The 26,977-nt window shown below is 46.4% G+C and overlaps 1 protein-coding gene across 5 annotated transcripts in view; it reads left to right on the forward strand.

Annotated features, from left to right (window-relative positions):
* podxl2 (podocalyxin-like 2) overlaps nucleotides 1-26,977 on the forward strand; it is a 109,788-nt gene that overhangs the window by 25,200 nt on the left and 57,611 nt on the right. The window contains exon 1 of one of the 5 annotated variants that reach the window (XM_068052152.1): nucleotides 23,346-23,364. The exons of the other annotated variants lie outside the window; for them this stretch is intronic. The gene's annotated coding sequence lies outside the window, so the exon portion shown is untranslated. Of the gene's footprint in view, nucleotides 1-23,345; nucleotides 23,365-26,977 lie in introns of those variants that run through there. 5 annotated transcript variants of the gene reach the window in all.

Raw genomic sequence — 26,977 nt, forward strand, 5'->3', positions numbered from 1 at the left:
GGGTGACCGCGGTGACTGCAACAACTACCGTGGAATCTCCCTGCTCAGCATAGAGGGGAAAGTCTTCGCTCGAGTCGCTTTAAACAGGCTCCAGAAGCTGGCTGAGCGTGTCTACCCTGAGGCACAGTGTGGCTTTCGAGCAGAGAGATCCACCATTGATATGCTGTTCTCCCTTCGCCAGCTACAGGAGAAATGCCGCAAACAACAGATGCCCCTCTACGTTGCTTTCATAGATCTCACCAAAGCTTTTGACCTCGTCAGCAGACGTGGTCTCTTCAGACTACTAGAAAAGATCGGATATCCACCAAAGCAACTAAGTATCATCACCTCATTCCATGACAATATGAAAGGCACAATTCAGCATAGCGGTGCCTCATCAGACCCCTTTCCTATCCTGAGTGGCGTGAAACAGGACTGTGTTCTCGCACCTACACTGTTTGGGATCATCTTCCTGCTGCTCTCACATGCATTCAGGTCTTCAGAAGAAGGAATTTTCCTCCACACAAGATCAGATGGCAGGTTGTTCAACCTTGCCCGTCTAAGAGCGAAGATCAAAGTACGGAAAGTCCTCATCAGGGAACTCCTCTTTGCTGACGATGCTGCATTAACATCTCACACAGAAGAGTGTCTGCAGAGACTTATTGACAGGATTGCGGCTGCCTGCAACGAATTTGGCCTAACCATCAGCCTCAAGAAAACGAACATCATGGGACAGGACGTCAGAAATGCGCCATCCATCAATATCGGCGACCACGCTCTGCAAGTGGTTCAAGAGTTCACCTACCTAGGCTCAACTATCACCAGTAACCTGTCTCTCAATGCAGAAATCAACAAGTGAATGGGAAAGGCTTCCACAGCTATGTCCAGACTGGCCAAGAGAGTGTGGGAAAATGGCGCACTGACACGAAACACAAAAGTCCGAGTGTATCAAGCCTGTGTCCTCAGGAACCTTGCTCTACGGCAGCGAGGCCTGGACAACGTATGTCAGCCAAGAGCGATGTCTCAATTCATTCCATCTTCGCTGCCTTGGCATCAGGTGGCAGGACCGTATCTCCAACACACATGTCCTCGAGGCGGCCAACATCCCCAGCATATACACCCTACTAAGCCAGCGGCACTTGAGATGGCTTGGCCATGTGAGCCGCATGGATGATGGCAGGATCCCCAAGGACACACTGTACAGCGAGCTCGTCACTGGTATCAGACCCACCGGCCGTCCATGTCTCCACTTTAAAGACGTCTACAAACGCGACATGAAGTCCTGTGACATTGATCACAAGTCGTGGGAGTCAGTTGCCAGTGATCACCAGAGCTGGCGGGCAGCCATAAAGGCGGGGCTAAAGTGTGGCGAGTCGCCGAGACTTAGCAGTTGGCAGGAAAAAAGACAGAAGCGCAAGGGGAGAGCCAACTGTGTAACAGCCCCGACAACCAATTTTATCTGCAGCACCTGTGGAAGAGTCTGTCACTCTGGAATTGGCCTTTAAAGCCACTCCAGGTGCTGCTTCACAAACCACTGACCACCTCCAGACGCTTACCCATTGTCTCTCGAGACAAGGAGGCCAAAGAAGTGGAGAAGAGTTGCGGTGTCTAGGACTAGGGGGCATAGACAAAAAATTAGAACCAGATTTTTTGGGAGTGCAATTAAGAAACACTTCTACACAAAAAAGGTGGTGGAAGTTTGGAACTCTTTCGCAAATGGCAATTGTTGATAGGTCAATAGTTAACTTTAAAACTGAGGTTGATAAATTTTTGTTAAGCAAATATATTCAGGTCTATGTGGAAATGTGGGTGTATGGAGCTAGGTCACAAACTAGAGGAGGGAAGGTGAGAGAAACACAAACTTTGGGGGCTGGGGGGGGAAAGAGTACATGTCAGCCTCTGATGTGCTCTGTTGTACAATGTGTTTTATTACAGGAGTCAGGCAGCTTTGATGCTTCTCCCTGAAGACTGAGTTTCACCTCCCTGAGGCTGGGCTTCAGCAGTGAGATGTGGGTGTCAAAGGATTGAATGAAGTTTGTTTTGGTTTTATTTATTGTCTGTTGCAAAAAGTCATAAAATTGTACATTGTGGTAATGCAGGAAAAGTGGCAACCAATTTGTGCACAGCAAGCTCCCACAAACAGCAATGATGTTGATTGAAGAGTAAATATTGGCCTTAGGACACCAGGAGAGAATTCTCCTGCTCTTCTTCAGAATAGTGGTCATGGATCCTTTTACATCCATCTGAGAGGGCAGACAGGGCCTCGGATTATTGCCTCATCTCAAAGACTGCACAGCTTGTATATTAGTTTGGTTTGGGAGCACCCAGCTACCCAAAAATGATATGTGAGGTAGGTAGACCCAAGTAAGGGAACAGGAAATAGTCCGTGAAATAAAAAAAATTAATGTGGTAGATCTGTTATTGCCTCTCCGCTTGGGAAAGTCACTGAGTGGTGACTAGTCACCCTTGTCCGAGGGAGGACATAAAAACATAAGAAATAGGAGTAGGCCATTCAGCCCCTCAAGCCTGCTCCACCATTCAATAAGATCATGGCTGATGAGCCCCAGAAGTCAACTCCTCTTTCGTGCCAGCTCTTCATAGCCCACAACTCCCAGATATTTCAAAAATCTATCTACCTCCTCTTTAAATACTTTCAGTGATCTAGCCTCCACAATTCTCTGGGGTAGAGAATTCCAGACATTCACTACCCTCTGAGAGAAGAAATTCCTTTGCATCTCAGTTTTAAATGAGTGTCCCCTTATTCTGTAACTATGTCCCCTAGTTCGAGATTCCCCCACTAGTGCAAACATCTTCTCAACATCTACCCTGTCAAGCCCCCTCAGAATCTTGTACATTTCAATAAGATCACCCCTCGTTCTTCCAAACTCTAATGAATAAAGGCCTAATCTGTTTAGCCATTCTTGATAGGTCAACCCCTTCATCCCAGGAATCAGCCTAGTGAATCTCTTTTGAACTGCCTCCAATGCCAGTATATTCTTTCTTAAATATGGGGACCAAAACTGTCACAGTACTCCAGGTGTGGCCTTACCAACACCCTGTACAGCTGTAACAAGACTTCCCTATTTTTAAACTCCAACCCCCTAGCAATAAAGGCCAAAATTCCATTTGCCGTCTTAATTTCTTGCTGCACCTGCATGCTAACTTTTTGTGTTTCATGCACAAGAACACCCAGATCCCTCTGTGCTGCACTTTTTGAAGTCTCTCTCCATTTAAATAATAGTCCGCCTTTTGATTCTTCCTACCAAAGTGCATGACCTCACACTTTCATACATTAAACTCCATCTGCCAAGTTTTTGCCCACTCACTCAACCTATCTATATCCCTTTGCAGATTCCTTATGTCCTCATCGCAACATCCCCTCCCACCTATTTTAGTATCGTCAGCAAATTTGGATATATTACACTTTGCCCCCTCCTGCAAATCATTAATATAGATAGTAAATAATTGAGGCCCTTGGACGGATCCTTGCGGCACTCCACTAGTTCCGTCTTTTCAACCTGAAAAAGACCCATTAATCCCGACTCTCAGTCTCCTGTGTGTTAACCGATCCTCAATCCATGCTAATACATTACCCCCAATACCGTGCAATAATCTTTTATGTGGCACCTTATTGAATGCCTTCTGGAAATCTAAATACACTACATCTACCGGTTCCCCTTTATCAACTCTGCTTGTTGTATCCTCAAAGAACTCTAGCAAATTTGTCAAACATAATTTCCCTTTCACAAACCATGTTGACTCTGTGTGATTGTGTTAAGCTTTTCTAAATGTCCTGCTATTTCTTCCTTAATAATGGACTCTAGCATTTTCCCAACCACTGATGTTAGGCTGACTGGCCTACAGTTTCTTGCTTTTTATCTCCCTCCCTTCTTGAACAGGGGCGTCACATTTGCAGCTTTCCAATCTGCTGGGACCCTCCCGGAATCCAGTAAGTTCTGGAATATTTTGACCAATGCCTCCACTATCTCTGCAGCCACTTCCTTTAAAACCCTTGGATGCAGGCCATCAGGTCCTGGCGACTTGCCTGATTTTAGTCCCATTAGTTTGTCAAATACTTTGTCTTTCATGATAGAGACTGTTAAAAGATCTTTCCTCCCATTATCTCCTTGCTTATCTGATATCTGTGGGATGTTTATAGTGTTCTCTACTGTGAAGACCGGTGCAAAATATTGGTTTAAATTATCTGCCATTTCCCTGTTCCCTGTTATCAATTCTCCAGTCGCATCCTCCAAGGGTCCTACTCTCACTTTAGCCACTCTCTTTTTTATATACCGTAGAAGCTCTTGCTGTTTGTTTTTATATTTCTTGCCAATTTAATTTCATAATCAGTTTTCTCCCTCTTTATTAGCTTTTTAGTCATCCGCTGCTGGTTTTAAAAAAAATTCGCAATCCTCTGGCCTGCCACTATTTTTCGCCACTTTGTATGCCTTAGTTTTTGATTGGATACTCTCCTTGACCGTCTTTGTTAACCACAGGTGGTTCATCCTTCTCATCGAGTCCTTCTTTTTGACTGGGATAAATTTTTGCTGAACTTTATGAAATATTTGCTTAACTGTTTGCCACTGCTCATCCACTGACCTTCCCCTTAGTCTATTTTCCCAGCCCACTTTAGACAACTCTTTCTTCGTACCTCTGTAATTGCCCTTGTTTAAATTGAGGACACTGGTTTGAGACCCGAGTTGCTCGCCCTCAAACTGAATTTGAAATTCTACCAAGTGATCGCCACCCCCTAGAGGATCCTTCACGACGATATCTCTTATTAATCCTACTTCATCATACATTACTAGATCTAAACTAGCCTGTTCCCGGTAGGTTCTGCAACATATTGCTCTAAGTAACAATCCCTGATGCACTCTACAAATTCGTCTTCTATGTTACCTCTGCCAATCTGATTTGTTCAGTCAGTATGCAGATTAAAATCACCCACGACAATTGTAGCGCCCTTCTTACATGCCTCAGTTATTTCCTGATTTATACTTTGTCCTACAGTGAGAATATTGCGTGCAATTCTGGTCGCCACACTACCAGAAGGACGTGGAGGCTTTGGGGAGGGTACAAAAGAGGTTTACCAGGATGTTGCCTGGTCTGGAGGGCATTAGCTATGAGGAGAGGTTGGATAAACTCGGATTGTTTTCACTGGAACGACGGAGGTGGAGGGGTGACATGATAGAGGTTTACAAAATTATGAGCGGCATGGATAGAGTGGATAGTCAGAAGCTTTTTCCCAGGGTGGAAGAGTCAGTTACTAGGGGACATAGGTTTAAGGTGAGAGGGGCAAAGTTTAGAGGGGATGTGCGAGGCAAGTTCTTTACACAGAGGGTGGTGAGTGCCTGGAACTTGCTGCCAGGGGAGGTGGTGGAAGCAGGTACGATAGCAACGTTTAAGAGGCATCTTGACAAATACGTGACTAGGATGGGAATAGAGGGATACGGTCCCCGGAAGTGCAGAAGGTGTTAGTTTAGGCAGGCATCAAGATCGGCGCAGGCTTGGAGGGCCGAATGGCCTGTTCCTGTGCTGTACTGTTCTTTGTTTGTTCTTTGTGAGGCAACTCTTCGGGGGCCGAGAGACGACTCTCACCCGTGACTTCTTCCCCTTGCTATTCCTTATTTCCACCCAAACTTATTCCACATCACGATCTATTGCATCTATATCACTACTCACCACTGCGCTGATACCTTTCTTTATTAACAAAGCTACCCCACCTCCTTTTCCTTTTGGCCTATTTTTCCAGAACGTCGAATACCTTTGAATATTGAGTTCCCAATCTTGGTCACCCTGCAACCACGTCTCTGTAATAGCTATCAAGTCATACTCGTTAATTTTTATTTGTGCTGTCAACTCATCTATCTTGTTACACATGCTGCGTGCATTCAGATAAAGAGCCTTAAGCTTTGACTTTTTACCATTATTACTCATTCTGGTTCTAATTTCTGCTGCACTCTTCTGCTTATATTTTCTGCCCCTTCCGAACTTTGATTAACGTTAGCCTCTTCACTACCCTGCACCTCTGCTCTCTCGTTTCTTTTTGATTTTTTAAACTTCCCTTCAATTGAACCCTCCCCCCCCCCACAATCACCACTAATTAGTGTAAAGTCCTATCTACAACCCTAGTTATACGATTCGCCAGGACACTGGTCCCAACACGGTTCAAAGGGAAGAGGAATTTGGCTCGCAAGTTCAGAGGAGTTAGCTCATGCAGTGGCTTGCTACCTGGCCACACCTCCCCTCACCTGTCTACTTGGTCTAAAAGTAAAGAATAAAAAATAAGCAGCCAAAATAAATATAAATCATAAAAAAAGATTGAACAGCCTGGGACTCCTTTCTCTTGACAAGAGAAGACTGAGGGGTGACCTGATAGTGGTCTTGAAGGGGTTTGATATGGTAGATGTAGTGAAAATGTTTCCACATGTGTGGGTGAAGCTAGATTCCATAAGTATAAGATAGTCACTAATAAATCCAATAGGGAATTCAGGAGAAACTTTACCAAGAGAGCGGTGAGAATGTGGAACTCGCTACTACAGGGAATAGTTGAGACATATAGCATAGATACATAAAAGGGGAAGATAGATAAGCAATGAGGGAGAAAGGAATAGAAAAATATATTAGTGGGGGTGAAATGAAGAAGGTGGGAGGAGGTTCCTGTGGAGCATAAACATCAGCATAGACGTTTTAGGCCAAATGGCCTATTTCTATGCTGTAAATACTAAGTCACTGAAAGCTAACATGCAGGTGCAGCAAGCAATTAAGAAGGCTAATGGTATGTTAGCCTTTATCGCAAGAGGATTTTAATACAGGAGTAGTGAAGTCTTGCTTCAATTGTGTACAACCTTGGTGAGATCGTACCTGGAGTACTGTGTGCAGTTTTGGCCCCCTTACCTTAGGAAGGATATTATTGCCATAGAGGAAGTGCAACGAAGGTTCACCAGACTTGATGGCAGGACTGTCCTATGAAGGGAGATTGAGGAAACTGGGCCTGTATTCTCTAGAGTTTTGAAGAATGAGAGGTGATCTCATTGAAACCTACAAAATACTTATAGGGATAGACAGGTAAGATGTTTTTTTTTTAGAACATTACAGCGCAGTGCAGGCCCTTCGGCCCTCGATGTTGCGCCGATCTGTGAAACCATCTGACCTACACTATTCCATTTTCATCCATATGTCTATCCAATGACCACTTAAATGCCCTTAAAGTTGGCGAGTCTACTACTGTTGCAGGCAGGGCGTTCCACGCCCCTACTACTCTCTGAGTAAAGAAACTACCTCTGACATCTGTCCTATATCTATCACCCCTCAACTTAAAGCTATGTCCCCTCGTGTTTGCCATCACCATCCGAGGAAAAAGACTCTCACTATCCACCCTATCTAACCCTCTGATTATCTTATATGTCTCTATTAAGTCACCTCTCCTCCTCCTTCTCTCCAACGAAAACAACCTCAAGTCCCTCAGCCTTTCCTCGTAAGACCTTCTCTCCATACCAGGCAACATCCTAGTAAATCTCCTCTGCACCCTTTCCAAACCTTCCACATCCTTCCTATAATGCGGACCAGAACTGCACGCAATACTCCAGGTGCGGTCTCACCAGAGTTTTGTACAGCTGCAGCATGACCTCGTGGCTCCGAAACCCGATCCCCCTACTAATAAAAGCTAACACACCATATGCCTTCTTAACAGCCCTATTAACCTGGGTAGCAACCTTCAGGGATTTATGCACCTGGACACCAAGATCTCTCTGTTCATCTACACTACCAAGAATCTTCCCATTAGCCCAGTATTCTGCATTCCTGTTACTCCTTCCAAAGTGAATCACCTCGCACTTTTCCGCATTAAATTCCATTTGCCATCTCTCAGCCCAGCTCTGCAGCCTATCTATGTCCCTCTGTACCCTACAACATCCTTCGGCACTATCCACAACTCCACCGACCTTAGTGTCATCCGCAAATTTACAAACCCACCCTTCTACACCCTCTTCCAGGTCATTTATAAAAATGACAAACAACAGTGGCCCCAAAACAGATCCTTGCGGTACACCACTAGTAACTAAACTCCAGGATGAACATTTGCCATCAACCACCACCCTCTGTCTTCTTTCAGCTAGCCAATTTCTGATCCAAAGCTCTAAATCACCTTCAACCCCATACTTCCGTATTTTCTGCAATAGCCTACCGTGGGGATCCTTATCAAACGCCTTACTGAAATCCATATACACCACATCCACTGCTTTACCCTCATCCACCTGTTTGGTCACCTTCTCGAAAAACTCAATAAGGTTTGTGAGGCACGACCTACCCGTCACAAAACCGTGCTGACTATCGCTAATGTTTCCCCTAGTTGGGGAGTCTGGAACCAGGGGGCACAATTTCAAAATAAGGGGGAAGCTACTTAGGACAGAGATGAGGAGAAATTTCTTTACTCAGACGGTTGTGAACCTTAGGAATTCTCTACCCCAGAGGGCTGTGGAAGCTCAGTTATTAAGTATGTTTAAAGTGGAGATTGACAGATTTCTAAATGCCAATGAAATAAAGCGGTATGGGAATAGTGTGGGAAAAAGGCATTGAAGTGAATGATCATCCATGATCATATTGAATGGCAGAGCAGCCTCGATGGGCTGAATGGCCTACTCCTGTTCCTATGTTCCAATGTAATACCTTGTAAAGCTAGAGATGGAAACTGAATTACACATTTCTCCTTCACATCCATAGTTTGGATTCAAATCCAACCCAGATTGATAGAATGAAAATCTCTCTTTGCTGGCGCTGAGGATCCTGAGGAGACAGTTGTGTAGTGGTAATGTCACTGAACTAGTAATCCAGGGGTCCAGGCTAATGATCTGGGGACATGGGTTCAAATCTCACCACAAAGGCTGGCGGAGTTTAAATTCAATTATTTAATAAATTAAAAATGTGGAATTGAAAGCTAGTCTCAGTAAAGGTGTCAAGAAACTATCAATTGTTGTAAAAACTAATGTCCTTTATCGAAGGAAATCTGCCAACCTTACCTGGTCTGGCCTACATGTGACTGCAGATCCACAGCAATGCGATTGACTCTTAACTGCCCCCCTCAAATGGCTTCACAAGCCAATCAGTTGTCAAGGGCAATTAGGAATGGACACTAAATGCTGGCCTTGCCAGTGATGTCCACATCCCATGAAAGAATTGAAAAAATGAAATGCAGATTAGTCAGTCTTAACCCGGTTCCAGGTGAGCATGGACTAATGAATAAAACTGACCTCCCTGCCCTTCCCTATCCAGCACTGAGTTCAACACTCAGTAGCACTTGGATAAGTCACAGGATGATGGTGTGGGAAGTGGATCAATGTCGTTCTGGTGTAATATTCTAGTGGTTGGAGCTGAGGCACTTTGTGCATGGTGGCAGGACAGTAGAATGGAGGGAGCCTTGCTCTGCATCTAACCTGGGAGTTGGTAATTGTTCAGCCCCATTCATCACTCCGATGAGTACAAAAGTGCATGGACCAAATTGTCCATTCTCCTGGCTGGCCTTACAAACTTCCACTCTCCATAAAATTGAGCTCATCCAAAACTCAACCCACATCCAAATTTGCACCAAGTTCTGTTCACCCATCACCTCTGTGCTCACTGACATACATTGGCTTCCTGTCCAGCAATGCCTCAATTTTAAAATTCTCATCCTGGTCTTCAAATCCCTCCATGGCCTCATCCCTCCTATCTTTGTAATGTTCTCCACTCTTACAATCCTCCAAGATCCATGTTCTCCTCCAATGCTGTCCTTTTGCGCATTCCTCATTTTAATCACTCTACCAGTGGCAGCCTTGTTTTCAACTCTGGGCCCTGAGCTCGAGAATTCTCTTCTTAAACCTCTGTCTCTCTACCTCTCTCTTCTCCTTTAAGACCCTCCTTAAAACCTCCCTCTTTGACCAAGCTTTTGATCATCTGCCCTCATACCCCCTACATGGCTCAGTGTCAAATTCTGTTTGATAACACTCCTGTGAAGCACCTTGAGATGTTTTACTATATTAAAGGTGTTGTCTAAATGCTGTTGTTAAAGGGTTAAACCTGCGACACTGAAGGAGGATGACAGGACATTCATGAGAGAGACAACGGAATAATTTCGGTAGATCCACTAAAGGAAAATGTTGAGTATGGTGTGATTCTGCTTTTTTTTCGATCCTTCTCAAATGCTAAGTGACTTAGGGGAGAGGAAAAAAAAGCCTGTATCAACCACAAAGAGGCCAGTCTTTCACTGTTTGGCCCAACAAAACAGCACTTCAGTGCTGCCAGATCCAGGGAACTGTGATGCCAGGGATTACGATGAGATTCTCAGCCTGGTTTAAGAAAAGATTTAATCCACAGGCCACGATTGCTGCTGTGGTAAACTATTGACAGCCCATCACTCGTGAACTCCAGTAACCTTTCATTTGAGTGGCAGCTGGGGATTTTTCATGGAAACATAGAAAACATTGCAATGGGAGGAGGCCATTCAGCCCCACGAGCTTGTTCTGCCATTACCCTTTCTGTGTTAGAAGTATTTTCTAATTTCACTCCTGAAAGGTCTGGCTCTTATTTTTAGACTATGTTCCCACGTCTTAGACTCCCCAACCAGCGGAAATAGTTTCTCTCGATCCACTCTATTTGTTCCCGTTGATATCTTGAAAACTTCGATCAAATCACCCCTTCACCTTCTAAATTCCATGGAATACCACCCTAGTTTGTGTAAAGTCTTCTCAAAATTTAACCTTTGGAGTCCAGATATCATTCTGGTAAATCTACACTGCATTCCATCGAAGGCCAATATATCCTTCCTAAGGTGTGGTGCCCCAGAACTGCTCATAGTAACTCCAGGTGTGGTCTAACCAGGGCTTTGTACAGCTGAAGCCTGACTTCTACCCCCTTGTATCCTATTCTTCCAGATATAAAGACCACCCGGCATCAACCTAGGCACCGGAAGCGACAATGGCAAACCTGCCCTGTCAACCCTGCAGAGTCCTCCTTACTAACATCTGGGGGCTTGTGCCAAAGTTGGGAGAGCTGTCCCACAGACTAGTCAAGCAATAGCCTGACATGGTCATACTTACCGAATCATACCTTACAGACAATGCCCCAGACACTGTCTTCACTATCCCTGGGTATGTCCTGTCCCACCAGCAGGACAGACCCAGCAGAGGTGGTGGCACAGTGGTATACAGTTGGGAGGGAATTGCCCTGGGAGTCCTCAACATTGACTCTGGACCCCATGAAGTCTCATGGCATCAGGTCAAACATGGGCAAGGAAACTTCCTGCCAATTGCCACCTACTGCCCTCCCTCAGCTAATGAATCAGTACTCCTCCATGTTGAACACCACTTGGAGGAAGCACTGAGGGTGACAAGGGTGCAGAATGTACTCTGGGTGGAGGACTTCAATGTCCATCACCAAGAGTAGTTCAGTAGCACCACTCCTGACCGAGCTGGCCGAGTCCTAAAGGACATAGTTGCTTGACTGGGTATGCGGCAGGTGGTGAGGGAGAAACAAACTTGACCTCATCCTCACCAATCTGCCTGCCGCAGATGCATCTGTCCATGACAATATTGGTAGGAGTGACTGCACAGTCCTTGTGGAGCCGAAGTCCTGCCTTCACATTGAAGATACCCTCCATCATGTTGTGTGGCGCTACGACTGTGCTAAATGGGATAGATTTCGAACAGATCTAGCAATGCAAAACTGGGCTTCCATGAGACGCTGTGGGCCCACCAGCAGCAGCAGAATTGCACTCAACCACAATCTGTAACCTCATGGCCTGGCATATCCCCCACGCTACCATTACCATCAAACCAGGAGACCAACCCTGGTTCAAGGAAGAGTGCAGGAGGGCATGCCAGGAGCAGCACCAGGCATGCCTCAAAATGAGGTGTCAATCTGGTGAATCTACAACACAGGACTACTTGCATGCCAAACATTGTAAGCAGCATGCGATAGACAGAACTCAGTGATCCCAGAACCAATGGATCAGATCTAAGCTCTGCAGTCCTGCCACATCCAGCCGTGAATGGTGGTGGACAATTAAACAACTAACTGGAGGAGGTGGCTCCACAAATATCCCCATCCTCAATGATGGGGGAACCCAGCACAGCAGTGCAAAGGATAAGGCTGAAGCATTTGCTACAATCTTCAGCCAGAAGTGCCGAGTGGATGATCCATCTCGGCCTCCTCCTGAAGTCCCCAGCATCGCAGATGCTAGACTTAAGCCAATTTGATTCACTCAGCGTGATATCAAGAAACGACTGAAGGTACTGGACACCGCAAAGGCTACGGGTCATGACAATATTCCGGCAATAGTACTGAAGACCTGTGCTCCAGAACTTGCTGCACCCTTAGCCAAGCTGTTCCAGTACAGCTACAACACTGGCATCTAGCCAGCAATGTGGAAAATTGCCCAGGTATGTCCTGTACACAAAAAGCAGGACAAGTCCAACCCGGCCAATTACCACCCCATCAGTCTACTCTCAATCATCGAAGGCATCATCGACAGTGCTATCAAACGGCACTTGCTGAGCAATAACCTGCTCAGTGACACTCAGTTTAGGTTCCGCCAGGGCCACTCGGCTCCTGACCTCATTACAGCCTTGGTTCAAACATGGACAAAAGAACTGAACTCAAGAGGTGAGGTGAGAGTGACTGCCCTGGACATCAAGGCAGCATTTAACCGTGTATGGCATCAAGGAGCCCTAGCAAAACTGGAGTCAATGGGAATTGGGGGAAAACTCTCCACTGGTTGTAGTCATACCTAGCGCAAAGGAAGATGGTTGTAGTTGTTGGAGGTCAATCACCTCAGCTCCAGGATGTCACTGCACGAGTTCCTCAGGGTAGTGTCCTAGGCCCAACCATCTGCAGCTGCTTCATCAATGACCTCCTTTCAACCATAAATTCAGAAGTGGGGATGTTTGCTAATGATTGCACAATGTTCAGCACCACTCGCGACTCCTCAGATACTGAAGCAGTCTGTGTAGAAATGCAGCAAGACCTAGACAATATCCAGGCTTGGGCTGATAAGTGGCAAGTAATATTCACCACACAAGGTACTGACAACTCCAAAAAGAGAGGATCTGACCATCTGCCCTTGATATTCGATGGCATTACGATCGCTGAATTCTCCCACTATCAACATCCTAGGGGTTACCATTGACCAGAAACTGAACTGGAGTAGTCCTATAAATACAGTGGCTACAAGAGCAGGTCAGAGGCTAGGAATCCTGCGGTGAGTAACTCACTTCCTGACTCCCCAAAGCCTGTCCACCATCTACAAGGCACAAGTCAGGAGTGTGATGGAATACACTCCACTTACCTGGATGGTCGCAGCTCCAACAACGCTCAAGAAGCTCGACACCACTTGGCTGGGTGTGTGCTACAGGCACCCAAACAGTGAGGGAGAGATAGAGGTGCAGATATGTAGGCAAATCTCAGAGAGGTGTAAAAATAATAGGGTAATAATAGTAGGGGATTTCAACTAACCCTAACCCTAACCCAGTATTAACTTGTATTGTCTGAGTGCAAAAAGCTTAAAGGGGACAGAATTCTTAAGTGCTTACAGGAGAGCTTTTTGAGCCAGCACGTAGAAAGTCCTACAAGAGAAGGGGTGGTACTGGACCTAATCCTAGGGAATGAAGCCGGACAAATGTTAGAAGTGTCAGTGGGGGTGCATTTCAGGGATAGTGACCATAACTCTGTAAGATTTAAGGTAGTTATGGAAAAGGACAAAGATAGACCTGAAATAAAGGTACTGAATTGGGGGAAGGCCGATTTCAATGTGATAAAACAGGATCCGGCCAAAGTGGACTGGGAGCAGCTACTTGTAGGAAATGCTACATCAGACCAGTGGGACTCATTCAAAGAGGAAATAGTGAGAGTTCGGAGCCAACATGTTCCTGTAAAAGTGAAGGGTAGGGCCAATACGTTCAGGGAACCCTGGATGTCAAGGGATATGAAGGATTGGATCAGGAAAAAAAAAAAGGCTTATGGCAGATTCAGAGCGCTGAAAACAGTGGAGGCACCAGAGGAGTATAGAAAGTGTAGGGGGGTACTTAAAAAAAGTAATTATTAGAGCGAAGAGGGGGCATGAAAAAACACTGGCGAGCAAGAGAAAGGAAAATCTCAAGGCATTTTAAATGTATATTAAGGGCAAGAGGATACCAGGGAAAGGGTAGGGCCCAGTAGGGACCAAAGTGACAATCTGTGTGTGGAGCCGGAGGATGTAGGTGAGGTTTTGAATGATTACATTTCATCTGTGTTCATTATGGAGAAGGATGATGTGGGTGCAGAGATCAGGGAGGGGCATTGTGATATACTTGAACAAATTAGCATTGAAAGGGAGGAGGTATTAGCAGTTTTAGCGGGCTTAAAAGTGGATAAGTCCCCAGGCCCAGATGAGATGTATCCCAGGCTGTTATGTGAGGCAAGGGAGGAGATAGCAGGGGCTCTGACACAAATTTTCAAATCCTCTCTGGCCACATGAGAGGTGCCAGAGGACTGGAGGACAGCAAATGTGGTACCATTATTCAAGAAGGGTATCCGGGATAAAAACAAGGAAATTACAGGCCAGTGAGTCTAACATCAGTGGTAGGGAAACTATTGGAAAAAAGTCTGAGGGACAGGATTAATCTCCACTTGGAGAGGCAGGGATTAATCAAGGATAGTCATCATGGCTTTGTCAGGGGGAGATCATGTCTAACAAACTTGATTGAATTTTTCGAGGAGGTGACTAGATGTGTAGATGAGGGTAAAGCAGTTGATGTAGTCTACATGGACTTCAGTAAGGCTTTTGATAAGGTCCCACATGGGAGATTGGTTAAGAAGGTATGAGCCCATGGGATCCAGGGCAATTTGGCAAATTGGATCCAAAATTGGCTTAGTGGCAGGAAGCAGAAGATGATGGTCGAGGGTTGTTTTTGCGTTTGGAAACCTGTGACCAGTGGTGTACCACAGGGATCGGTGCTGGGACCCTTGCTGTTTGTAGTGTACATTAATGATTTAGACGTGAATATAGGAGGTATGATCAGTAAGTTTGCAGATGACACGAAAATTGGTGGTGTCGTAAATAGTGAGGAGGAAAGCCTTAGATTACAGGATGTTATAGATGGACTGGTAAGATGGGCAGAGCAGCGGCAATGGAATTTAATCCTGAAAAGTGTGAGGTGATGCATTTTGGGAGGACTAACAAGGCAAGGGAGTATGCAATGGATGGTAGGACCCTAGGAAGTACAGAGGGTCAGAGGGACCTTGGTGTACTTGTCCATAGATCACTGAAGGCAGCAGCACAGGTAGATAAGGTGGTTCGGAAGGCATATGGGATACTTGCCTTTCTTAGCCAAGGCATAGAATATAAGAGCAGGGAGGTTATGATGGAGCTGTATGAAACGCTAGTTAGGCCACAGCTAGAATACTGTGTACAGTTCTGGTCGCCACACTGTAGGAAGGATGTGATTGCACTGGAGAGGGTGCAGAGGAGATTCACCAGGATGTTGCCTGGGCTGGAGCATTTCAGCCTTGAAGAGAGACTGGATAGGCTAGGCTTGTTTTCCTTAGAGCAGAGAAGGCTGAGGGGGACCTGATTGAGTTATACAAAATTATGAGGGGCATTGATAGGATAGATAGGAAGAAACATTTTCCCTTAACGGAGGGATCAATAACCAGGGGGCATAGATTTAAGGTACGGGGCAGGAGGTTTAGAGGGGATTTGAGGAAAATCTGCCTGAAGGGGTGGTAGAAGCAGGAACCCTCGCAACATTTAAGAAGTATTTAGATGAGCCATAGCATACAAGGCTACGGGCCAAGTGCTGGAAAATGGGATTAGAATAGATAGGTGCTTGATGGCCAGTACGGACACGATGGGCCAAAGGAACTGTTTCTGTGCTGTATAACTCTGACTCTATGACCATCCAGGACAAAACAGCCTGCTTGATTGGCACTCCATTCACAAATATTCACTCCCTTCACCACCGACGCACAGTGGCAGCAGTGTGCACCATCTACAAGATGCACTGCAGCAATGCACCAAGGTTCCCTAGACAGCACCTTCCAAACCCGCGACCTCTACCAACTAGAAGGACAAGGGCAGCAAATACTTGGGAACACCACCACCTGCAAGTTCCCCTCCAACTGACACACCATCCTGACTTGGAACTATATCGCCGTTCCTTCACTGTCACTGGGTCAAAATCCTGGAACTTTCTTCCTAACAGCACTGTGGGTGTACCTACCTCACATAATCTGCAGTGGTTCAAGAAGGCAGCTCACCACCACCTTCTGATGGGCAATTAGGGATGGGCAATAAATGCCAGCGATGGCCACATCCCATGAATAAATTTAAAAAAGATTCCATTAGCCTTTCTGATTATTTTCTGTACCTGTTCATGATATTTTAATGATCTGTGTACCTGGACCCCCAAATCTCTTTGAACTTCTGCTGTTTCTAGCTGTTCACTGTTTAGAATTTTCCTTGTTCTATCATTTTTAGGTCTAAAATGGATGACCTCACGTTTGTCTAATTTGAAATCCATTTGTCACAGTTTTGCCCATTCACTTAATCCATTAATATCTTTGTAATTTTATGCTTCAATCTACACTGCTTACAATACCGCCTATCTTTGTGTCATCGGCAAATTTGGAAATGTGGCTTTCTATCCCATCATCTAATTTGTTATTAAATATCGTGAATAGTTGAGGCCCCAACACAGATCCTAGCAGGACACAGGAAATCTCGGTAAAAGACAATATTTTGTGAACATCACTGAAGGTGAAAAGATTATGAGGGTAGAACAGCTAACCCGGGGGTATAATCACATGATGCTATCCTCCATGTTCTTCTGCCAGCTCCCTGTATTCTCAATGCATCAAAATCAAGACCCAGTGAAGATTATGGTAATTTTGACTTTGAAGTCAATGGAAATTTGGATTTTGATGTCAATGAATGTGAAAACGGAAACGATATATAACAGGGAGCTGAATCAATATCACCCAAAGGCAATGTTATCCCCAATACATCCTAGATTGCCCTGTCACAATGAAATGTTCCACCTCAGATTTGGATTACACATGAAAAATACTTACACTGCTTGGTTTAACGCCATTGGAAATGTAACCCTGCTACCCTCAACTCAACTGATTTAACTTAAGGGTTGTGAACCTTTGGAATTCTCTACCTCGGAGATGTGGATGCTCAGTTGTTGTGTATATTCAAGACAGAAGTTGGTAGATCTTTGGGTACAAAGGGAATTGGGAATATGGGAACAGTGCGAGAGAGGTGAAGTTGAGGTAGAAGATCAGCCATGATCTTGTTGGTTGGCAGAGCAGGCTAGAAGGGCCAAATGGTCTACTACAGTTCCTATTTCTTATAATCTTATGTTCTTAATGACGCTGTGCTGTTTACCCATGAGATTGTGAGACACTAGCTTTGCTGGCAGTTAGTCTGTGGCTGAGCACACCTATACTCTTGAGGGCGGCACAGTGGTGCAGTGGTTAGCACCGCAGCCTCACAGCTCCAGGGACCCGGGTTCGATTCTGGGTACTGCCTGTGTGGAGTTTGCAAGTTCTCCCTGTGACCGCGTGGGTTTTCGCCGGGTACTCCGGTTTCCTCCCACAGCCAAAGACTTGCAGGTGATAGGTAAATTGGCTGTTGTAAATTGCCCCTAGTGTAGGTAGGTGGTAGGGAATATGGGATTACAGTAGGGTTGGTATAAATGGGTGGTTGTTGGTCGGCACATACTCGGTGGGCCGAAGGGCCTGTTTCAGTGCTGTATCTCTAAATAAAAAAATATATATACTGTTTACCTGCAACAATGGCCTATTCCATTGAGGACACTGTTTAGCTACTCCCTATCAGGTCAATTAGAGGCTATTTGTTGTAAATTTCTCTCGATAGGAACATAGGACTTTGGAGCAGCAGTAGACCATTCAGCCCTTCGAGCCTGCTTCGCCATTCGATAAGATTATGGCTGATCTGGTTGTGGTCTCAACTCCACTTTCCTGTCTGCCGCCCCCTGTCTATCAAAAGTCTGTCTCACTCAGTCTTGAATACATTCGATGACCCAGCCTCCACTGCTTTCTGGGGAAGAGAATTCCACAGACTAATGACCATCTGAGAGAAAAAATTTCTCTGCATCCCCTTCTTAAAAGGGAGACCTCTTATTCTTAAACTATGTCACTTAGTTCTAGTCTCCCCCAGAAGAGGAAACATCCATTCAGAGCCCCACTGGCTCTAGTTAATGGCATTTGGGCAATTAAGTCCCTTTAAAGACAGAGATCCCGCCTCCAAAAGCTGCTGGCCACTGAGAGGGCCGGCAGCTCAGTAGTATCAGCAGCGCCACTGGGAGTGGTGGCCATGTGCCGATACTACAGGAGGCTTTGGAACCAGACCCTGCGCTGGAGCCCTGGAATGAAATGTAAGTGAAGCAGGGTCACCGCGGCCAGTCCGGCAGGCCCCGGTGATGGGGGGAGCAGGCATGGATGTTGAGTGCAGGGGGATGGTAGTTTGGGGAGGTGGGTTGTTTTCTGGTGGGGCCTTCTGTGGGCCACAGATTGCCCACAGAGGAGGGGCCCCAACCCCCCCCCCCCCCCCCCACCCAAGCCCACAGGAGGTCACCTTGCTTCACTGGGCAATCGCCTAGTGTCATGGAGGACCCCCCACCCCCCCCACCCACCCCAACTGGCTTAATGCCAGCGGTGGTGGGAAGAGGCCTCTTAAGGGCCTCAATTGGCCTCTGGGTGGGTAGGCCATCGTCAGCCTATCCCGCCCCCAAGTTAATTGCGGTGCGGCGGGAAGACAATGAGCCCTCCGACCCCCTCACCTCCTGTCACAATTCTATGGGGCCCTCCTGCCCCCTAACCCGTCTCCGGGGGTCCCCATTAAATCCCGCCTTTACTGTACCATGTGACTCAGGGCAGTAACACTTTACCATGTGACTAACTGTAGAACTGTACCAAGTGTCTCACACTGTACTCTGTGGTATCTCTGTGTGTCTCCTGCCCTTGCTATGCCAAGATATTCTCCAGGTTGTCGGAAGTTCAGAAAAAAAAATTGGCGGAGATAACTAGTTTATTTCCCTTTCTTGTATTTGTTGTGGCCTAGTTGATGTTTTGTACAAATTGTAACGTGCCAACTCTGACACCAGCAATGTGATGGATACATGCAAGATATTCACTTAAGTGTTACAATATTTTAGAGGGGGTGGGCGGGCAGAGTATATTTTAAAGTAACTGAGCTTCGAAAACACATCACATACCTCTCACTATAACGCACTTCAGTTCATCCCAATTAAAGAAAGAGAACTAGCCCCCACAAGCACCATATCCCCACTGTATACTGCCACCTTACAGCTCACTCTGTTTTCCTGTTCCTCGCAGTTCCCTGTGTCCCCCAAATTTGGTATTATCCGCCAAGTCTGATTTCATTTTCCTACATCCAAATTGCTTATATAAAAGGAATCTTGTCGACTGCACAGACCTGGGATCGAGGCTCTAAATGTCTCATCTGTAAGGCTGTACCACTTGGAAACCTAATCAAGTCATAACTCGGGTGACAAGAAATTGTGAGCTCGCCATCAGAAAATCTATACGTGTCAGACGCAAAAATCTATTTTCAGACTCATTGTGCTGCAAATCCATTCAGCTATTCAATCCACACGCAAAAAAAAACATATTTGACACACAAGTAATTAGATCTGTGAAACATTCAGTGATCTCGAGGAAGAGGTTGTCAATCGATCAGCTGTTATATTCTGTACTGAATATTAAAAGGGATGTTGTTGCCGTGGTAATGTGTCTCACAAATTTAGCATTACGGAGTCATCGAGCAAAGACGGAGGCCATTTGACCCAATGTGCCCGTGCTAGCTCTTTGAAAGAACTGTCCAATGAATCCTATGGCCCTGTTCTTAGAACATATAAATAAGAGCAGGAGCAGGCCATGCAACACCTTGAGCCTGCTCCACCATTCAATAAGATCATGACTCATCGTAGAGTCATTGGCTGGAATCTTATGTTGGGGAGAAGGCCCCGCCCACCGGCCAAAATGTTGGGGGTATGCCCGCCTCTTCTGGGTCTGGAAGCCACTCCGTAATTTTATGTGGCCTCAATGGCTTTGATGGGGCCATTAATTGGCCCTGGGCGGGACTTCTGCCCCTCTGAGGCAGGAAGTCCCCCCTCTTAGAGCAGCTGGCCAATCAGTGGGCCGGCAGCTCCTCAGTCCCAGCGGCACCATCGGGAGTGTGACCACTGCTGAGACTGCACCCAGCTGGAAGAGGACTGCGGACATCGGCCTCCATAAAGGTGAGTGCGGCTTCGGGCCACGCCAGGAACAATCGGCTGGGCCCTGGCGAGGGGGTGGGGGTCATTCAGGAGGGCAGGGGATGTGTCCCAGCAGGGGTGGCTTGTGCTGCTGGGGGACCCTCTGTGGGACACAGGGTGCCCGATCAGGAGGGCCCCCCTCCTCACCCCCGGCCCCAGAAGGGGGCCGACAGGTTTTACCGGGCAGCCTCCACAGGTGATGACATTAATTGGCCACTTAAGGGCCTCAATTGGCCTGGGGTGGGTGGGCCGTTTGTCACCTCCCCCACCGCTCATAAGGTTGCAGCCTGGGCGGAAAGGCGACGGGAATGGCACCCCCTGCCTCCCGCATGATTTTACACGCACCCCTGCCCCCACCTCCAGCCCGCTTCTGCGGGTACGTAAAATTCCGGCCATTGAGTCATTTAGGGCACAGAAGGAGACCATTCAGCCCATTGAGAACACGTCAACTCCACTTTCCAGCCCTATCCTCATACCCCTCTATTCCCTCACTGTCTGAACATCCACAGTCCCTGGGGTAGACAATTCCAAATTTCTCCTCATCACAGTCCTAAATGGTCAACCCCTTATCCTGAGACTATGACCTCTAGTTATAGACACTCCAGCCGGGGAAATAGCCTCTCACCATCTCCCCTGTCCAGCGTTCTATGAATTTTATACATTTCAATGAGATCACCTCTCATTCCTCTCAACTCCAGAGACTACAGATCCATAGCCAAACAATTTCTTTCTTTTTCAAGTATTTATCCCATTCCCTTTAGAAAGTTGCAACTGAGTTTGCTTCCACTGCCCTGTCAGTGCATTCCAGATCACAACAATTCGCTATATAAAAAACACATGCTCCTCATCTCCCATCTAGCTCTATAGCCAGTTATCCTAAATCTGTGTCCTCTGGTTATCGAACAATAATTAGCCCCAAGAAAAGTTGCACTGCCCCTTTAATTAACCCTGATAAATTCAAAATGTACATTTTAATATCTATATATTTAAAATGCTTGCATTTTGAAACACAGCAGAGGGATCTTGAGCCCATAGCTCAATCTGTTGCTCAATGCCTGACTTGGCAAGAGTGCTTAGCTGTTTCTGATTCTGACAATCCAAGAAAGGAGCCCAACGACCATGTGAAGTGTGGCACTGCCCCTTTAATTACCTGTGAGAAGTTATTTTTTATTCTTTCAGGGATGTGTGGGTCTCTGGTAAGGCCAGCATTTATTGCCCATTCTTCATTGCTTTTCAGAGGTGTTGCCTTCTTGAATTGTGCTGTTAGGATGGGAGTTCCAGGATTTTGACCCAGCGACAGTGAAGGAATGGTGATATAGCTCCAAGTTTTTTTTAAATTCATTCATGGGATGTGGGAGTCGCTGGCCAAGCCAGCATTTATTGCCCATCCTTAATTACCCTTGAGAAGGTGGTGGTGAGCTGCCTTTTTAAACTGCTGCAGTCCATTTGGGGTAGGTATACCCACAGTGCTGATAGGAAGGGAGTTCCAGGATTTTGACCCAGAGACAGTGAAGGAATGGCGATATAGTTCCAAGTCAGGATGGTGTGTGACTTGGAGGGGAACTTGCAGGTGGTGGTGTTCCCATGCATTTGCTGCTCTTGTTCTTCTAGTTGGTAGAGGTCGCGGGTTTGGAAGGTGCTGTCGAAGGAGCCTTGGTGCTTTGCTGCAGTGCGTCTTGTAGATGGTACACACTGCTGCCACTGTGCGTCGGTGGTGGAGGGAGTGAATGTTTGTAGATGGGGTGCCAATCAAGCGGGCTGCTTTGTCCTGGATGGTATCGAGCTTCTTGAGTGTTGTTGGATCTGCACCCATCCAGGCAAGTGGAGAGTATTCCATCACACTCCTGACTTGTGCCTTGTAGATGGTGGACAGGCTTTGGGGAGTCAGGAGGTGATGATCAGGGTGGTGTGTGGCTTGGAGGGGAACTTGCAGATGGTGGTGTTCCCATGCGTCCGCTGCCCTTGATATTCTAGTTGGTGGAGGTCGTGGGTTTGGAAGGTGCTATCTAAGGAGTCTTGATGAGTTGCTGCAGTGCATCATGTAGATGGTACACACTGCTACCACTGTGTGTCGATGGTGGAGGGAGTAAATGTTGAAGATGGTGGAAGGGGTGACAATCAAGCGGGCTGCTTTGTCCTGGATGGTGTTGAGCTTCTTGAGTGTGTTGGAGCTGCACTCATCCAGGCAAGTGGAGAGTATTCCATCACACTCCTGACTTGTGCCTTGTCAATGGTGGACAGGCACTGGGGAGACAGAAGGTGAGTTACTCACTGCAGGATTCCCAGCCTCTCATCTGCTCTTGTAGCCACAGTATTTATATGGCCTGTCTAGTTACGTTTCTGGTCAATGCTAAGCCCCAGGATGTTGCCCCTTTAATTACTCCTGAGAAGTTTTGCACTGCCCCTTTAATTACTTCAAGCACGGAGGCAAATCAGGGTGTGACTGAAAAGACTCTTTTACAGTCTTTTTGTTTGATGCTTTGAATCTTCAAGTTTGTCACATTTTTATTCAAGCTATGCTTTTGTTGATTAAAGTTGGCTGTTTGAGGATTGATTTAAGGAAGCAATCACGTTGAAGGCTCCTCCCAAGAGCTGCTTTATTGTGGAGATGCTCAGTGGCATTACACCCTGTGCCCTCTCTGTGTGATTCTCAAACACCCACAGTGTTACTCATGTGCAGGCAAACAAAACAGGCTTTAATATTGAGTTGACCTTTCAGCTTGCTCACATCATAGGATTCTACCCACACAGTGCAGTTCCACAACCTATCAATGCATCTTAGAAAAGATGATGTTTTTCTTTAGATTTTTCTGTTGACAGTTTGATATCAGATCAATGGGTAGCACTCTCACCTCTGAGTCAGAGGATTGTGGGTTCACATCCCACTCCAAAGGGTTGAGCACAAAAATCTAGTCCGATGCTCCCAGCATAGTACTGAGGGAGTGCTGTGCTGTCAGAGGTGCCATTAAAGGCCTGCTACCCAACCCGAACCCGACGGGACCCGACGACATGTGTCGGATTCGGGCTTGGATCCGGCTTTCGGGCTCGGGTCGGTTCGGGCCGGACACACACGGTAAGTGCTCTGCCAGTAAGTATTGAAAGTAAAAAAACTTAAATAAAAACAAGAAATGCTGGAAATACTCAACAGGTCTGGCAGCATCTGTGGAGAGAGAAGCAGAGTTAACGTTTCAGGTCAGTGACCCTTCATCAGAACTTAGCAGATATTAGAAATGTAAAAGATTATAAGCAAGTAAAGTGGGGGTGAAGTAAAAAAACTTACCTGAGCTGGGAGTCTGGGATGTCAACCAGGGAGACTGAGTCTGCGCAGTAAGCGAGTGATGTCTCTATTACGTCATCACGCACACACTGCAGCTTCCTGGAGGTTCCGAGTCGGAAGGTAAGTAAAGGGGGGGTCGGGTCGGGCGCGGGGCAAAATTGGAGGGACTCGGGCTGGTTCGTGTTGTGGTTCAGACGGGTTCGGTTCGGGTTCATTTTCCAGACCTGAGCAGGCCTTTAGGTGCCATCTTTCAAATAAATGGTTTTGCTATGGGTACCCGCATGTCTTTTTGTGGGGTATGTCAAACATTCATTGTTCCAGTCCTACTCAGGCCCCGTTCCCCAACTCTTTTTCCGGTACATTGATGACTGTATCGGTGCCGTTTCACCCTGAACTGGAAAACTTTATATCAACTTTGCTTCCAATTTCCACCCTTCTTACCTTTACATGGTCCATCTCTGACACTTCCCTTCCCTTCCTCGACTTCTCTGTCTCCATCTCTGGGGATAGGCTGTCTACTAATATTCATTAGAAGTCTATTGACTCCCATGGCTATCTTGACTACACTTCTTCACACCCTACTTCCTGGAAGGACTCCATTCCATTCTCCCAGTTTCTGCATCTCCGACGCATCTTTTCTGATGATGCTACCTTTCACAACAGCGCCTCTGATATGTCTTCATTTTTCCTCAACTGAGGATTCCCCCCCACTGTTGTTGACAGGGCCCTCAACCGTGTCCGGCCCATTTCCCTCACCTCTACCCTCACCCCTTCCCCTCCCTCCCAGAACCTCATCAGGGTTCCCCTTTGTCCTCACTTTCCATCCAACCAGCCTCCACATCCAAAGAATCATCTTCTGCCATTTCCGCCACCTCCAGAGCGATGCCACTACCAAACGCATCTTCCCCTGTCAGCATTCCGAAGACATTGTTCCCTCCGCGACACCCTGGTCCACTCCTTCATTACCTCCGACACCTTGTCCCCTTCCCACGGCACCTTCCCCTGCAATCGCAGGAGGTGTAATACCTGCCCATTTACCTCCTCCCTCCTCACCATCCAAGGCCCCAAACATTCCTTCCAGGTGAAGCAGTGATTTACTTGTACTTCTTTAAATTTAGTATACTGTATTCGCTGCTCACAGTGTGGTCTCCTCTAAATTGGGGAGACCAAACGCAGATTACATGACAGCTTAGTGGAACACCTCCGCTCAGTCCGAAAGCATGACCCCGAGCTTCCAGTTGCTTGCCATTTCAACACTCCCCCCTGCTCTCATGCCCACACCTCTGTCCTGGGCTTGCTGCAGTGTTCCAGTGAACATCAATGCAAGCTCAAGGAACAGCATCTCATTTACCGATTAGGCGTACAACAGCCTGCCGGACTGAACATTGAGTTCAATAATTTCAGAGCATGGCTTGCCTTTTTTATTATTATTGCATTTTATTTTTTAACCATGTGCCTGCCTTAAACTTGGCTTTTCATGTTTGTGCTTTTGGGCATTATTCTGTCATTATCATTCTCACTGGACTAATGCTTTGTCTTTCACCACACCATTAGCACTCCCTTTGCCTTTGTCCGTGACATCTTCGTCATTTAATCTCTCCTGCCCTCTGCCCTATCACACACCTTCCCTTTTGTTCTCTTCGCCCCTCCATCCCCCGACCCCGCCACTACCCCCTCTTCACTTGCTTAAAACCTATTACATTTCTAACCTTTGCCAGTTTTGGTGAAAGGGCACAGGCCAGAAACGTTAACTCTGCTTCTCTCTCCACAGATGCTGCCAGACCTGCTGAGTATCTGTTATAGTCATGTTGGTTGCGGGATAAATATTGGCCAAGTCACCAGGCAGAACTCCTGTGCTCTTCTTCGTAATAGTGTCCAAAATGTAATCTTCAATCAATATGACCAAGAGCAGATTAATTGTTCATTCATCTCATTGGTGTGAGATCTCAATGTGCAAAAGTTTGATGCTGTCATTGCCAACAATGACTGTTCATTGGCTGAGAAGCACTAAGTGCTTGAATGTTTTTCAAAATGAATGGGGAAAGAGCAAGGATAATTGGAAAGCTCTTCCAGGGAGCTAGCACAGGCATGAAGGGGTGAATGGTCTCCATCTGTGCTGTAAAATGGCCCCAATAAACTCACGGGTATCACAGTTTGGCATAAGTGCCTAGATTCATCTACCCTGTACCTCCACCGCTGACCTCAAACCAAAGTTCATGGGGCAGCTTCAGTAGGCTGCTGGGGGAGGGGGCGGGGGAAGGGGAAGTATTTATCTATGGGATAGAATCTCAGGTCAAAGAGAGTGTGAGGTCCCCTGGGAAGAATAACCTGTTACCCCCCCCCACAGTCACTATACAAAGATGTAGACATTAAAACATTACTTTCCTAATCTTTCTTGGGGAGGTGTGGATGGTCCAGGTCATAGAGTCATAGAGTTTTACAGCACAGAAACGGGCCCTTCGGCCCAATGTGCCTGCACTGACCATCAAGCACCCATCCTAACTAATCCCAATTCCCCGCACTTGGCCCATAGCCTTGTATGCTTTATGACAATAGACTTAAATGAGAAGGGATGGGAGGAGGCGCGAGTGGAGCATAAACGTTGGGCCAAATGGCTTGCTTCTGTGCCATATTTCCACTGTAATCCTATGTAAGTGGAAACATTTTTTGATCCCAGCAACACCCTGTGATGCCCAGGAATTACATCTGTTGCTCCCCTCTTCTATCTGGTGGGATCTGACAAAATGACCTGAAGGTGATAATCGGTAAACAAAGAACATGGTAGAAGTGGGTCACAGACCTGAAATGTTAACTCTGTTTCTCTCTCCACAGATGCTGCCAGACCTGCTGAGTATTTCCAGCATTTTTTGTTTTTATTTCAGATTTCCAGCATTTGCAGTGTTTTGCTTTTATTATGGTAGAAATGGGTTCCGGTTCGTGGGGCACTGGCACCAGTATTGGTGAAAGTGGGGGCTGTACTATTGGAACGGTCTACCCCTGAACCACGCTGGGACCAGTGCTCCAGCAAGCTGCATAACTAGGGAAGTAGAGAGGGTTTTAAACTAAATAGTGGGGGTAAGGAATCAAATTTGGGTAGACGTGGTAAATCAAAGAATAGAGACGAGGCAAGAGAGAAAGGTATTAATATGAGAAATGATAAACAGACTGCGACAGGAAGGGACAGAGAGTACGAATCTAAGAGTAAATAAGCAGATAAGGCCAGAGGGTATAAAAATAATAAAAGGACAAAACTAAAGGCTGCGTATCTGAATGCACGTAGCATTCGAATGATGAACTAATAATGCAAATTGAAATAAATAAGGATGATCTGATAGCCATTACAGAGACAAAGCTGCAGGATGACATAGATTGGGACCTGAATATTGAAGGATACATGACATTTAGGAAG

Source organism: Heterodontus francisci, chromosome 19 (assembly GCF_036365525.1).
Source record: "Heterodontus francisci isolate sHetFra1 chromosome 19, sHetFra1.hap1, whole genome shotgun sequence".
NCBI classification, from domain to species: Eukaryota; Metazoa; Chordata; class Chondrichthyes; order Heterodontiformes; family Heterodontidae; genus Heterodontus; species Heterodontus francisci.